This window comes from Nycticebus coucang, chromosome 7 (assembly GCF_027406575.1).
Source record: "Nycticebus coucang isolate mNycCou1 chromosome 7, mNycCou1.pri, whole genome shotgun sequence".
Classification (NCBI taxonomy): Eukaryota; Metazoa; Chordata; class Mammalia; order Primates; family Lorisidae; genus Nycticebus; species Nycticebus coucang.
Genome location: NC_069786.1, coordinates 136,207,588 through 136,220,994, shown reverse-complemented (window position 1 = coordinate 136,220,994; position 13,407 = coordinate 136,207,588). Strand labels below are relative to the sequence as shown.

Genomic DNA, 13,407 nt, shown 5'->3' with positions numbered 1-13,407 from the left:
GCGGTAGCTGCAGCAGGACCCCCCTGCTGCATTGCTGTCCCTGCCTGTCCCCCAGAGCTCAGCCCACAGTGTGACTCCTGAGGGGGAGACTGCTCAGCACAGGACAGCATGATGTGGAATGACCCTGCATGACCAGGTAAGAGGCCCTGCATCTAGGCCCAGGGCACCAGGGTGAGACCGTTCCCAGAGCTGCCCTCAGCAAGGCAGCCCCAGGGGACCCTGGGAGCCTCCTACAGAGAGAGCTGAGGACAAGTGGGCAGGAGCTTGGGGATGACCATGTGCAAGCGGCTGAGGCCACTGCCCAGCCAGGACTTCAGTGGCACATGTAGGTCAATCCCTTTAGGCCACCTGTTAGCGCAGATGGGGCGGTGGGCGGGGCCGGCCATGGTGGGCGGGGACAGCAGCGGTGGGCCGGGCTCCCTGAGTGCCGCCTCCTCTGGGCTTGAAGTCACACCTGGAGCCCCAACCTCTGTGCTCCCTGGGGCCTGAGTCTGCCTTTGCTTAGAGTCTCCAAATGCCAGCCTCCCACCTCTCACTCTCTGGCCCATGTCCTTGCCTGACTTGCCTGGAATCCAGACCTAAAAACCGAGCACCCCCCACTCTGAGCTTCTGTTGGCAGAGACTGCCTCAAGACTCCAGGGCTCTAACCCCCACTTTCCCTTAACAGGCCTTCCACAGCTAGGATGCACTGGTACCCAGGGTCTCTGCCTCCCTCTACCCTGCCCCATCTCTCCCACTTGCTGGCTCTTTCTTGCCCCACTCCTCCAGCCCAGGTTCCCCCACCCAGGGTTCCCCCTCTGCCTCCTCCAGATCCCTCTCCACCTCCACCTGCCCAGGGCCTGCCTGGCTGCATGGAGAGGGTGCCATCCTGCCACATGACCGTGCATGGGAACCCATGCAGCCTCTGCTGTCAGAAGTGAGCAGACGGGCCAGCAGGTGAACATGGTGTCCTCTGAGACTGCCCATGCCCACTGGACCCCTCATCCCCTTCCAGCAGGAGGGACATCTGCTTCTCAGGCCATGTCCGCAGGGTACCCACATCCCATAGGTGAGGGAATGTGGGCCCCAGGGCTGCAGCCAGAAGAGGTGGAAGCCACCAAAGTGGCCTGGCTAAGCCGTGTGTGACCAGTCCCAACCAGGGGCCCCAAAAGGCCCTGCAGGAAAGGTGCAAGCCCCAGCCCCAGGGCATCTGACGGGGACATGTAGGCCTGAGGAGGGGCTGGGTCACTCTGAGATGCACCCACACAAGTCTGGCCCTTCCTGATGATGCCGACTTTCCTCTCTGCCCAGCACAAATGTTCACCTTCCTGTCTGAGCATAGGGCCTTCCTATGTGGGCCACTCAGGAGGAGCCCATAGCCCTTAGGGTGTTCCAACAGTGCCCCTGGGGCCAGCCTGTCCAGTGCCCACTCCCCAGGGATGACATGACTTGTTGCCCTTGCTGACAGCCATGGGGTGGCACTGCTGTCATCCCATTTTTCAAGCATTCAGCCATTCTGGGGGAACTAGGGTGAGCCTGCGGAGAAAAGCTGCTCGGGGGTGGCTGGGCAGGGGCCCAGGTCTGAAGGGTGAGCCGGGGGCCACTGCAGGAGGAGGAAGGGGATGAGGTGGTGCAGAGGGCTGAGGTGGGGCAGTGTCTGGGGCAGAGGCCTCCACCAGGAGAGGGAGAAGCTTGAAGGCAGGGTTGGTGGAGGGTGGGAAGGGCAAATGGCCAGATCGGGAGGCCTTGCCCAAGCTCTTGGTCTTTCCTCCCAGAGTCAAGGGAAGTTGGTGGGAGCAGAGCAAAAGAGTCAACATGCTGAGTTGGAACCAGTCTCTGAGGCCACCAGGTACCAGACCTACCCCCAATGCAGCCTCTGCCTGCTGCCGTTAGTGCACACCAGTACCCGCTAGTGCCCAGGGCCCCTGCTGGTATAATGGTCACAGTGTCCAAGCCACCATCCAGCAGCTTTTCAGGGTCAGTTCTGGGGACTTGGCAGAGGCAGTGAGCAAGCTGGTAGCCTGTGCTTAGGCGGCAAGTGTGCCCCAGGCCTCTAAGGATTATGAGACCAACAACCTGGACTGCATGACCCACAAGGAATCACACAGCCGCTCCCTCACACCTACAGGCTCCCACAGATTCTTCCCAAGGATGTGCTTGGGGCTCAGCATGGGCTCTGCTGCTATACCCTGTCAGGAGGTTTCAGCTAGGGGCCAGCTGACGCCTCTGCCCAGCATCCCTGTAGGTGGGAGCCAACTGCTGCCATGCCCAAGGCTCAGGACATGTGCACATTTCGGCTGGAGTGAACAGTGACCAGTCTGGGAAGGGCTCCTTGCCTCTCAGGGCCGAGCTGGCAGGCATGACCAGAGTACCAGTGAGGAGGGACAGCAGTTGGATACTGTGAATGCTCCTGACAGGCTGACAGCATTGCTGCCCAGGGGGGCCTGCACCCAGACCCCTCCTTAGGGAGACCTTTGGTCAGCACCCTGGGCACTGCTGTGGATTCTCATCACAGCAGTGGAAAGGCTATAAAGGGCTTGTACATGGCACTGCCCGTGGGCCTGGCCCCAAGTCTGTGTTTGTGGCTGTCCTGCAGTGGGGATGTTGAAGGGCACTTTACCAAAGGCCACACAAGGGTCATGCTCCTGTCTACACAACAAGCATCCCCTCACCATGCCCTGATCAAGGTTCTGGCAAATTCCTCACCTTCCTGACTTTCCAGTCATACTCAGGATGACAAATGGTCAGAATGAATCAGATCAAGTATCACAAGCAGGCAGCTCGGTGACCCCTGAGCCCGGCAACCCCAGATAACACACAGCTGGTACCTTGGCTCCACAGTGCCAGGTACTGAGGAGTCCAGTGGCCTCAGGAGGAGCCCCCCAGTCCCCCATAGGATATGGAGGCTCAGAGGGGCTGGCGCCTGGCTGCAGGACCACCCTCACTGGCCCCTCTGCACTGCCCATCTGGTGGTCCTTATGCTGGGGCAAGATCTGGATGCACAAATTCTGATTCCTTCTCTCCTGTAAGCCTCAGACTTTTGTCACTAAGTCACATCAGTGACACAGCTATCATCTCCTCTGAGGCATGCTGGCCACGTACAGCACTTCCTGGGATGCAGGCCAATGCTTTCTCCTGGACCTTTTCCACATTTTTCAGAATAAGTCCTGGTGTTTCAAGGACTGAAGTTCCTTAACCTCAGGCCACACCCTGCAGACCTGGCCTGCGGCAGTGGAGGGCTCAGACGCAGAGCCTGATGTGGAGCTTGGAGCAGCTTTCTTCTCCCTGGCTGGCAGGACCCCAGGAGCAGTGGCCTGGCTTCTGGGGGACCCTAGAGGATAGAGCCCCACCCTCCTTCCCTCGCCCACAATAGGCAGGGCTGCAATGGGTCAGAGCCAAGTGCCCCTGGGGACTAAGGGCTTGATTTGGTGGGGGAATGCACAGTGTTTCTGTCTGTGCTCTAAAATTCTTAGGTGAATCAGGGCAGACAGTGAGTAAAGGGCAGCTCTCTCCCCACACTCCCTCTCCAAGGTTGGGCAGGTGCTGCCCATCTCCCCCGCCCCCACCTGTGAGTCCAGCCACCCTTCTCACCCACCTTCAACTCCTGCTGAAACAGTGGCTGCCCAGAGCCCACTGAGCACTCTATTCTTGGATGACAACTTTCAGTAGAGGAGAGGTAAGGAGAACTGGGAAAAGGAAGTGAGCTGGCACCTGGGGGTCCTGAGTAAAGCTGCTTATCCCAAGGAGCCAAGCTTATCCCTTGGGAGCTTATCCCAAGCTGGCCCAGCTTGGGGGCTGCGGTGGGAGGGCTGAGATACTGGGCACGTTTGCCTGCAGATTCAGAATCTTCTTTCTGCCAAGGGGCTGAGACCCTACAGCTTCCCTCACTGAAGTTCCAAGTGGGCTGCAGGGACAGCCAGCCTTGGGAGCTCACCCCAGGAAGGGCCTAGCTCCCATGGGGCCAAGGGGAGCCTTGACAGGGGGGCCTTAGGCAAGTATGTCTCGGCTCAGTGGCTGGCAGGGAGCGAAGTGCAGAGCTTGACCTCCAGGGTGGACGGGGGGTGAGGAAGGACAATGGAAGGACAATTTGCTGCTTACCCAGGAAGATGGGTGGGGCTAATGGGACCCAGGGGACATAGTAGCCACTTGACCCTGACCCAAGGCATTCTGGGAGGCGAGCCAGGACCAGCAGTAGCCACTCTGGGAAGGAGGGCATCCCCCAGCACCCCCCTTTAGCCCCCCTCATCCTGTGGAAACCGAGCTCTTGGGATCTGAGTTGCACTGTGGAGACCCTGGGGCAGGGCGCCAGGCTCCCCTATGGGGAAGGTCCTCTCCCAGCCCCACCTGCAACTGCAGTGGGGAAAGAATTGGCCTCCTGCTGAGCTGAGGGCTGCTCTCCTGGCCATTTCAGCTCGGTCATCAGAATTGCTTCTGGGAAAGTGAGCCTGAGCCCTTCTCTGCCACGTTCCTGGAGGCAAGGGTACAGACACAGCTGTCACTCAGCAGCCACCAGGGTTGGATGGCAGGGGCAGCACCAAGCTGTAGGTTGTCAGCCTGTCAGGAGGCCCAAGGACAGACCCTGCTCAGGGCTGGGGTCAGGGCCATCACCTGGTGGCTGGGAGGATGCCTGGGCCCCGAGCATGAGTGTGCTTGGGCTCTGCCTCTCCTCTCCTCTGGGCCTTTGCCTGGTCCTGCCTTGGGAAAGGGTGGAACATGGCAGAGGACCACTGGGACACTGGAACCCACTGCCCACCCAGACTCCCAGAACCCTTTTGAGTCCTTTATCTCCCCAACACGGCAGCTGCCCCTCTGGGTGGGGCCTGTGCTCCTTTCCGATGGCCTCCACCAGCTGGGCACCTGACCAATGGCCTCTGCTTCCCTGCAGCCATCCAGAGCCCTATGGCCAGTGTCCCTCTTGGGAGCCCAGGAGCCGTGTGAGAGCCTGGGAGGAGAGACTGGTTCATGTTTCCACAGTCACTGGCCACTCGGTCTAGCCCACCCCCCTTCATTCAAACACTCAGGGAGGGGCTGCCAGATGGGTGGGACCCATGACAGGCCTAGCAGGGAAAGGAGAGAAACCACAAAAGCTGGAAAAATCACACCAAGGTCAATGCCAGGGTGCTCAGAAGAGAACCCTGGACAGAACTTGGAACTCATGGGGGAACAGCAGTGCATGAGACCCAGACTCCTACGAGGAGAGGCCACACATGCCCACATCCATGTGCCAGGTGCCTGTGGACTGGCCCCCAGGCCCCTGCCGTTAACCCACATTTCCTCCCCTGTTGCGCCAGGTGACACCTCGAATCTCCCATCCATTCACCTTCATCAATTGCTGTAGCCTGTCCTCCAGCCTTCTGCTCTGGGCACTTGCCATGAGGGCTGGGTGTCCCTTCAGCAGTGGGGTCCCACATGGCCTCAATTGTACGGTCTGGCCTCGTTCCTGCTGAGCTAGCCATGTGCTGATATAGCTGTCCTTTGCTGTGGCTGCCCCCAGTCCTTAGGAGGCCAGAATGGCCAGTGGGCACTGGCTGAGAGAGACAGCAGGCCCCTCTAGACATGGCACATGCCCCATGTTCCATGTCCCTGGAATCGGAGAGCCAGAGCAAATTACTATGCAGGGGAGGGGACTTGACGTGGCCAGTTGTGTCCTGACCTTGGTGAGGATGGGCAGGAGCATGGGAAGAGGGAGGGTGCCAGGAGGGTGGCTGGCCAGTCTGGACAGCCCTCATGGGGCCTGCTCAGTTTTACTGAGCAGGGACACAAATTACCAGGTTTGTGTATGGGACAGTGAGCAAACCAGCCACACCAAGGGCTGAGGAGGGGCAGGGTGTAGGGGCCATGGCCATTCAGGGGCCTGCAGAAGGCTCAGCCTGGACAGCAGAATCTGCACAGACTTGGGTGATGAGTGGGAGTAGCAGGAACCCCCGAGATTAGGAGAGCACTGCCCTGGGGTATCCCGACCAGTGGCCTGGACTGTGGGCATGGCATCTGGGTGAGCAAAGTTGGGGACACAGCAGGTTTGCGTATATCAACCCACTACACATTTACCTGAAAAGGTATCTACAGGGCACGCCCCATCTCACTGCAGCTGTGGGGAGCCTGTGTGGTGGGACACACCTGGGAGGACAGGAGCTTGGGAAGAGCGAGCAGGTGCACACAGAACACACTTCGGGGCTGCCTAGCAGAACAGGAGGTGAAAGTTCTGCTGCCCTTCAGTGCACAGGCCACATTCGCTGCCAAGGTGGAGCTGAGGGATGGGCCTGTGGGCTGCCCAGCAGGGCGGTAAGTAGGAAGTACCCAGCTGTCACCTGGCCCTGGAACACCGGGGCAGGGCACACCTGGAGGAGCTCCTGATGCCCTCTGAAGGCCAGGTGAGCAGATTCTCCTCCTGCAGAGGAGGGACAGTCAGCCTTGGAGCAGTTTGGATCAGAACGGCATGAAACAGAAGGAAATCAGACACCATTGCCATTGGGACGGCATGAATGGCAACCTCTGCTTGCAGAGTGCTCTGCCCATGTGGTGTCCTAATACTCTTTGCCGTTTGCATGACCAGGAAAGCCAGCCTGAGGCCCGGGAGGACCCAGGGGACCTGGTCAGGGGCTGTGACTGCCACCCATGTGGTGTGGAGGGACCATCTAAGTCAGATGGTCTCCTTTGTTCCAGGAAGCGGTTTGTAATCCTGCGCTTGTCAGGGGTAATTTGGATGAAAAGCAGTAATATTCTGAGCAGGATCGCTCTGCCTTTGGGGAGGACGGGCAGGAGGAATGATGGATGTTGGACTGCCGTGTGCATATTGATGATTAAGATCTGAAGTGGCATTTTACAACGGCTGGGCTTGCGGCGCCTGCCTGCTGCTGCAGCTTCTCATGCCGGTGGCCAGTGTCGCCCCTTGCTCCTCATGCAGCCCAGAGGGACTGCTCTGCTAGGCAGGCTGACGTCCTGCTGCTCCTTTAGCTTTCAGGCTGGGGTGGATTGGGGTTGAGGTCCCAGGACACTTGGGTGCCAAGGTGACTGTGGAAGTGCCTGGGTGAAGACAGTTTGCAGGTGATGGTGCTGGACATGCCCCACTGGAGCCGACATGGTGGGAGGCCTGAAAGGTGCCCTGAGCTGGTGGGAGTGTCCCCGCATCCGGGAGGCACTGTGAGCACAGAAGCAGCTCCTCCTTGAGATGAGCTCCTTCCTAGCCAGGATCTGAGCAGCAAGAAGTCTGACTGGGTAAGAAGCAACTGCCTGGGGACCAAGGCAAGGGTTCATCTAGGGCCATTTCTCCCAAACTTACAGGGATATGATTTTCTGAGACCATGTTGGGGAGCCCTATTCAGGGGCTCTCTCCTCTCTGCCAGACCCAGACTGTGAAACCCATGAGCCTGCCTGGACCAGTCACACAGGCCCAGTTCTAGAAATCTCTGTGCTCTAGAAGGTCACCAGCAGCCTCCACCATCCCCAAGAGCAAGGCCCAGACTTGCACCTGATGATGTCCTAGACGAGGGCCCAGGCCTGGGCAGGCCCTTGCGAGGGGCCTCTCCTTAGAAGGGGTGACAGTATCAGGGTCTGGCCGTCCAGTGTGGTGACAACCCTGGTAGCAGAGTGGAGGGAGGGGGAGGCCTTTCTGCTGCACAGAGGTAGTTACGGAGGGTGCTGGCATGGGACCAGAAAGGCAGTAGTGTCGTGCCTCACAGCACCAGGCCCAGGTGTCCCTGAGCAACCTGCCACGGGAGGGGCCCACAGGCACCACTCTAACCAGGGAGGAGTCTTCTCCTTCCTCCGGGACCCCAAGGAGGTGTGGGCTGCCCACCCAGATGCTGTGAGGACTGACTGACCACTGGGCTTGACTGAACGCTGGACAGGAGGAGAGCAGAGATACTCCTTGAAAGAGAGAGCAGAGCTCTGCCCAGCGGCCGCCATAACACCAGGGCACCACAGAACCTCCGACATGGCCTGGGATCCCTCGGAGAGCAGCTTGTCAGGGGTGAGACCCTGGCATGGGGGTGGGGAGGGGGTCATTGCTGGGTATACAATAAGTTTACTTTTTTATTGTATTCCCTGGCTGCTGAGGCCTAGAATATATGGGGAAGAAACACATCTGTGCACATATAAATTATGGATAAGAATTATATCTCATGTAATGTATCAATTGTTTGTGAATTATAAAAACACAATTTATGTATAAATTATACATCATATTTAGATATAGATACACAGTCTTTTATCTATATCTCAAGTATTTATATATTAATATACTTAAGCTGCTTTTCTGCTTTCTATTTTCATTTAATAATTAATGCTGAACTCCTTTCCATACAGGACATATAGATCCATCCAATTCTCTTAGATGGCTGCAGGGCAGGCTGTGAGGACAGCCCATCATTGATTCATTCCCTCCACCTTAGATGGGTATTTGGTCCATGTCCAATTTTCCACTATTGTTGAAAGTGCTACCAGGAACAAATGCTTTCCTCCTTTTACCTATTAATATGTGAAATTAATAGACTTCTTAATCTCGAACCATCCTTGCATTCTCAGAGTAACACAGGGACTTTGTTTTTCAATGTACTCATAAATTTTACTTCTAATATTTTAAGATGTTTATATCAAAAGTCTGCAGTGTTTCTTTTCTGTAATGTGCTTGACAGATTTTTGTGGAGTGTTATGCTGGCTATGAAAACCAAGTCTAGCGTTTTCTCTTTTTTAAGTGAGGCACGTACATTCCCGCAGGTGCACCCGTCAATCCACAGGACAGAGAGAAGAGGAAACCTCTGCTCAGGCACTACTGTCACAGCTTTTCCAAATGTCTGCTATGGTGTAGCTCTTATTAGATAATATTTTATAAATACTGGACGTATATCATATATTACGAATGATAATTTACAAATAAAGTAATACGTATCCATACGGTGTAGGTACATGACTGAGTTGTGGTCTGTGTTTATAAATATTCCCTGAGTGCTGACATGAGTGCATTTTCTGTGTGCATGAAACATATTTGACAGGTGTTTACTTATCTTTAATTTTATTATGCTCATATTCTAGGTCTGAAGGATAACTTCTACTTTTTTTTTTTTTTTTGTGGTTTTTGGCCAGAGCTAGGTTTGAACCCACCACCTCCGGCATATGGGACTGGCACCCTACCCCTTGAGCCACAGGCGCCACCCAGCTTCTACTTTTTTTTAGAGACAGAGTCTCACTTTGTCACCCTCGGTAGAGTGCCGTGGCATCATAGCTCACAGCAACCTCCAGCTCTTGGGCTTAGGCGATTCTCCTGCCTCAGCCTCCCAAGTAGCTGGGACTACAGGCACACGCCGCAACGCCCAGCTATTTTTTTGTTGCACTTTGGCTGGGGCTGGATTTGAACCCACCACCCTTGGTATATGGGGCTGGCACCCTACTCACTGAGCCACAGGCCAGTGCCTCCCAGATGCCTTCTATTTTTATTGGACTTCTGTGGATTTTTCTTGGCATAGTTTCCAGCTGTTTATATAGTTTAATAATACCATTTGTTTGCTGTATTTTTTTTGTGAAGAGTAGCTGTGAAGTGCATTGTAAACTTGATCATTATCCACTGATCCTTTATCTGAATGCTTTTTAAACTTTCAGCGCAAATGAGCCTGCAAGTCCTGTCATGGCCTTGCCTTTTCTCCAGTGGCAGAGGGTGCTCTGGGCTTGCCCATGGGGTGTGTGTGTGTGTACAGTGATTCACCGTGATCCCCTGAACTGTGCCCCTAGCCACCTGCCTTCCCTTGAGCCTGGCCCCACTGTACCATGCACAGCCCGGGCCTGACCCTTTGGTGTGGTCTCTGTTGACTGTCATGGGTTATTCACTCCAGGTTTGCAGAGCCAGAGACTTTGTGTGCTGCTCTCAGGAGGAGTCAGCATGGGGGAAACGGCCTCCTTGCTTCCCATCTCTCCCCACTCCCCACCCACCCCTGGTCTCTCTCTCTTCCTCATCCCCTCCGCCAGTCCACACCTTTCACAAGCACAGTTGAGCACAGTTCTGCTGTGAGTAACAAAGTCCTTTGCTTCTGCAGAAGGCCATCATATCCACTTTGATTCTGAAGGCCCAGTGAGGAGTACATCTGCCCGTAGTCTGGGGGTGCTGCATCCTCTACCAGTGAGGGGAGCCCCTCAGCACCCCGGCAGAGACCCTGCGGGCACTGCACCTGCTGAGGAGGGCAGGCGCTCCGAGGAGCCGGCCGAGTAGCCACAGGCTCTGGCCAGCTGGGCTTCTGTAGAAAGGGCCAGGATCACAGGTGGTTCTTAGGACTGTGTGCTCTGCTCCAGGCAATGGCAAAGCCTTGGGGAAAGATAGGCAGGATGGATGAATGGGTTTCTTTGGGGGAACACACACTTCTGGCACACAGGACAAAGTCAAGAAGAATGGGAGGAGAGGGGAGGGAAGAGGCCTTGGTGGAGGGCCCTGGGGGCTTGCTCAGGGCACTGGCTGGGAACAGGGGCACCAGGGTCTAAAACACCCCAGTGGGCATGACACAGCCCTGACCTCACACACTCTAAATATGCAAGAGTGGCAGCATCACAGTGTGTGTGTGTGTGTGTGTGTGTTTAATAATTTATGCTCATATTCTAGGTCTGAAGAATGAGACCTAGAATAGGTCTCATTCTCTCTCTCAGCAGCTGAGAATTATTTAATTATTCAAGGCAATTCTATTAACAATAATCAAATTACCTCACACAGAAGGAGGAAGAGCCGGCCAGGTGAATAGGACCCTCACTTTTGGAGCTTCCCAGGGGAACAGGAGCCTCACTTCTGGCACTTCCCGGGGGATTCCCAGTGTCTTCAGGGGATGCGGAAGCTTTAAACTACCCCAAAAGGTGCTGAGAGGGGCTGGAGTGGCCATTAAGGTGGGCCTGGGGGAGAGAGGCCAGCCACAGCCCCACTGACAGTGCCTGGGCCCAGCCGGGCACCACGCAGAGAGGGCAGCACTTACTCACCTGACACCACCCTCACTGCAGCTCCTGGGGGCACCAGGCCTAGCAGGCACCCTCACACCTCAAGACCCAGGCTGACCACGGCAGCTCCTGTGCATTGCCCAGCACGCCTCCCCGCTGTCCTGGCCACCACCCGGACACGGGGAGGTTCACATCTCTCTCCTGACCCATCATTCCATGTTCAGGGATTTCCAGGTTTGAACTTGGAAGGAGCAAGTCACAGACTTTGTCTTTACAGAGGAACAGGCTGGGGGCCGAAATGCCGGGACAGGAGCTGGAATAATGACACCAGGGGGGAAGGAGGGACAAAGGACGGATCCTTGTGCTCACTAGAGTCAGTCAGCACCCTAGTGGCAGCAGGGACACATGTCCAGTGAAGCCTTCTGTCTGGTTGATGCCAGTTTGATCTTTACCTGATGAGCAGTGCTGTGGCCAGGTTGATAAGACTCCAGCTCTGGCCTTGCCTGTGTCCCCCAGTGCTTCCTTTCTCCTGCCGGTCCACATGTCCTCAAGGTTTGCTTGGGACCTGCAGGAGTCAGAGGAAACCGACAGCCATCCTGGATGACTGGTCCCCTTGCAGAGGCCACACCAGCACCCGCCATGTGACAGAGCTGCTCAGGGGCTTGATCTGGGCCCCTTGGATGCACAGCCCACGTGGGCCACACCCTCCTCTGCTCTTAACACAAGGTCCTGTGTGCGCAGGGGGGTCCTTTCCCCACCCCATGATCCCTACACTCTGCCCTATCTCTGCACAAAAGAGGATCTAGGGAGTGTCCATGAACGGTGGCTCTGGGCGGGGGCCCACCTGGCAGCTCTGCCCTGACGCCGCCCACTCTGTCCACCTGCTGCACCCTGCCCTTCCTCCGCCACTTGGCTAGACCGCCACCTCTTCCTGGAAGCCTTCCTGATCTAACCCCTGTTCTGCATGTACACTGCAACCTGGGAAGCCTCCCCACACCCTGGGGACTGTGCCTTTCCATTACCCCTCCTGTGCAAGACCCCAAGCTCCTCAGGACAGCAGCCAGCAGTCCCAACCATCTCCCTGGCTGCATCAGTACCAAAGGCAACAGGCCGGCCCCAGTGAGGCTGCACAGATGTCGCCTGATGCAGAGCCCATGCACAGTGGGTACAAGCGCACGCTGGGGCTTCACACCCCACTGTTCTCAGACCCCAGGACGCATGCAGCAGGGCCAGGAAAGAGGAGATCTTTCTCTGAAAGGGCGAGGTGGGCCCTACACTGGCTCCCCGGCTGCCACAGTTTCTCTCGGACTGAGGAAAAACCCTCCTATTTGGTGTCTCTGGGTCTCTTGTTATTCTGGATTTCAATTTAACATCTCCTTTGAAAAGTAACTTTATTGTTTTTATTTTTTAAATAATACTATTCACTGTATCTTTAAAAAAGTCACAAATTCAAAAGCTTAAGGAAAAGAAGGGATCACCTGAAATCTCACCGTCCAGAGAGAAGAGTTTGGTGTATTTCCTTTCAATATTTCTAAGTTTTTTCAAGAAGTAGAATTATAGGATTAGTGCTATTCTATCCATTACTGCTTGCATTTGTGCCCAGAAATTATCCTGGACAAATTTCCATTTCAATAAATATAGATACATCACTCTCCACATACGTATCTTTCCATCTATGGGAGGGCTGTGATAAATTATGGATGTGCAGTGATTTGTTTAACCAATTTCATGTTGATGGACTAGAAGCTTGGTTTGCTTCTAGTTATTTAGAATAAAAACTATGCTACAGTGAGCGTCTTTGTATTCTGTGTGTGTGTTTCCAGAGAATAAAGTTGGAGCGGTGACATTGCTGGGTCAAAACTGTGACAAATAAGCGTCTGGTGGGTGTAGGGAGCTGCCTTTCCAGGAGAGGTTCCTGTCCGTGTGTCCATCAGTGGTGCCAGGTGCCCGGGGCCTCTCACCCAGACGGTCTCACCCTGGCAGGTTGCAAATGCCGGCTCCCCATTTCCATGGAGTTTTAAATCTGTCAGTGAGACAAAAATGTCTTCGTGTGTTTTTTGACTAAATTTTTGGGCTAAAGAAGTAAATAAAATGTTTGCTGCCTCACAAAATTGCTCTCAAATGGATGAAAGATTTATATATTTTTAAAAACTCATGAAATTAGTGATATATAATAGGACGGAGAGGACAGAAAGTTCCTTCTTAGTATAACAAGGCCCAAAACGAATTTTTTAAAAAATAAATTTGATTGCATTTTTAAATTCAGTTAAGTAAAAAATAATGATAATAAAGAAACTGAAAGAGAAACAACTAAAATATTTCTAATATAAATAAAAGTTCATATAGAATCATAAATATCCAATGAAGTCCGTGGATGAGGGGGTGAAGCTGCGATTCCGGGTGCAAACAGGCTCCCCACCCCCTTTCTCAGGAGACTCCCGGAGGACAAACCAAGAGGAGAGCAAGAAATTCAGAAAACCAGGGCTTCCTGGACAAAAGACAGGAATTTCTGGGGCTGTGTAG

At 54.8% G+C, this 13,407-nt stretch overlaps 2 long non-coding RNA genes across 7 annotated transcripts in view; one reads left to right on the top strand and one right to left on the bottom strand.

Annotated features, from left to right (window-relative positions):
- The first annotated feature begins 3,632 nt into the window (after positions 1–3,632).
- LOC128590868 (uncharacterized) lies at positions 3,633–9,853 on the top strand. Of its 6 annotated transcripts, none has more exons than XR_008381356.1 (4): positions 3,633–3,655; positions 6,203–7,948; positions 8,695–9,045; positions 9,157–9,853. It is a non-coding gene; the product is annotated as an uncharacterized LOC128590868 (long non-coding RNA). The 6 variants fall into 6 exon arrangements; XR_008381361.1 differs by lacking the exon at positions 3,633–3,655 and having other exon boundaries at positions 3,835–6,673; positions 7,017–7,948; XR_008381357.1 differs by lacking the exon at positions 3,633–3,655 and having other exon boundaries at positions 3,835–7,194; positions 7,659–7,948.
- A 93-nt stretch (positions 9,854–9,946) lies between these two features.
- The window catches only part of LOC128590754 (uncharacterized), a 4,419-nt gene continuing 958 nt past the window's right edge, over positions 9,947–13,407 (bottom strand). Inside the window, exons 2-3 of the long non-coding RNA XR_008381331.1 lie at positions 11,337–11,449; positions 9,947–10,270 (exon numbers count right to left, since the gene is read on the bottom strand). This is a non-coding gene — a long non-coding RNA (uncharacterized LOC128590754). The remainder of the gene's footprint in view (positions 10,271–11,336; positions 11,450–13,407) is intronic.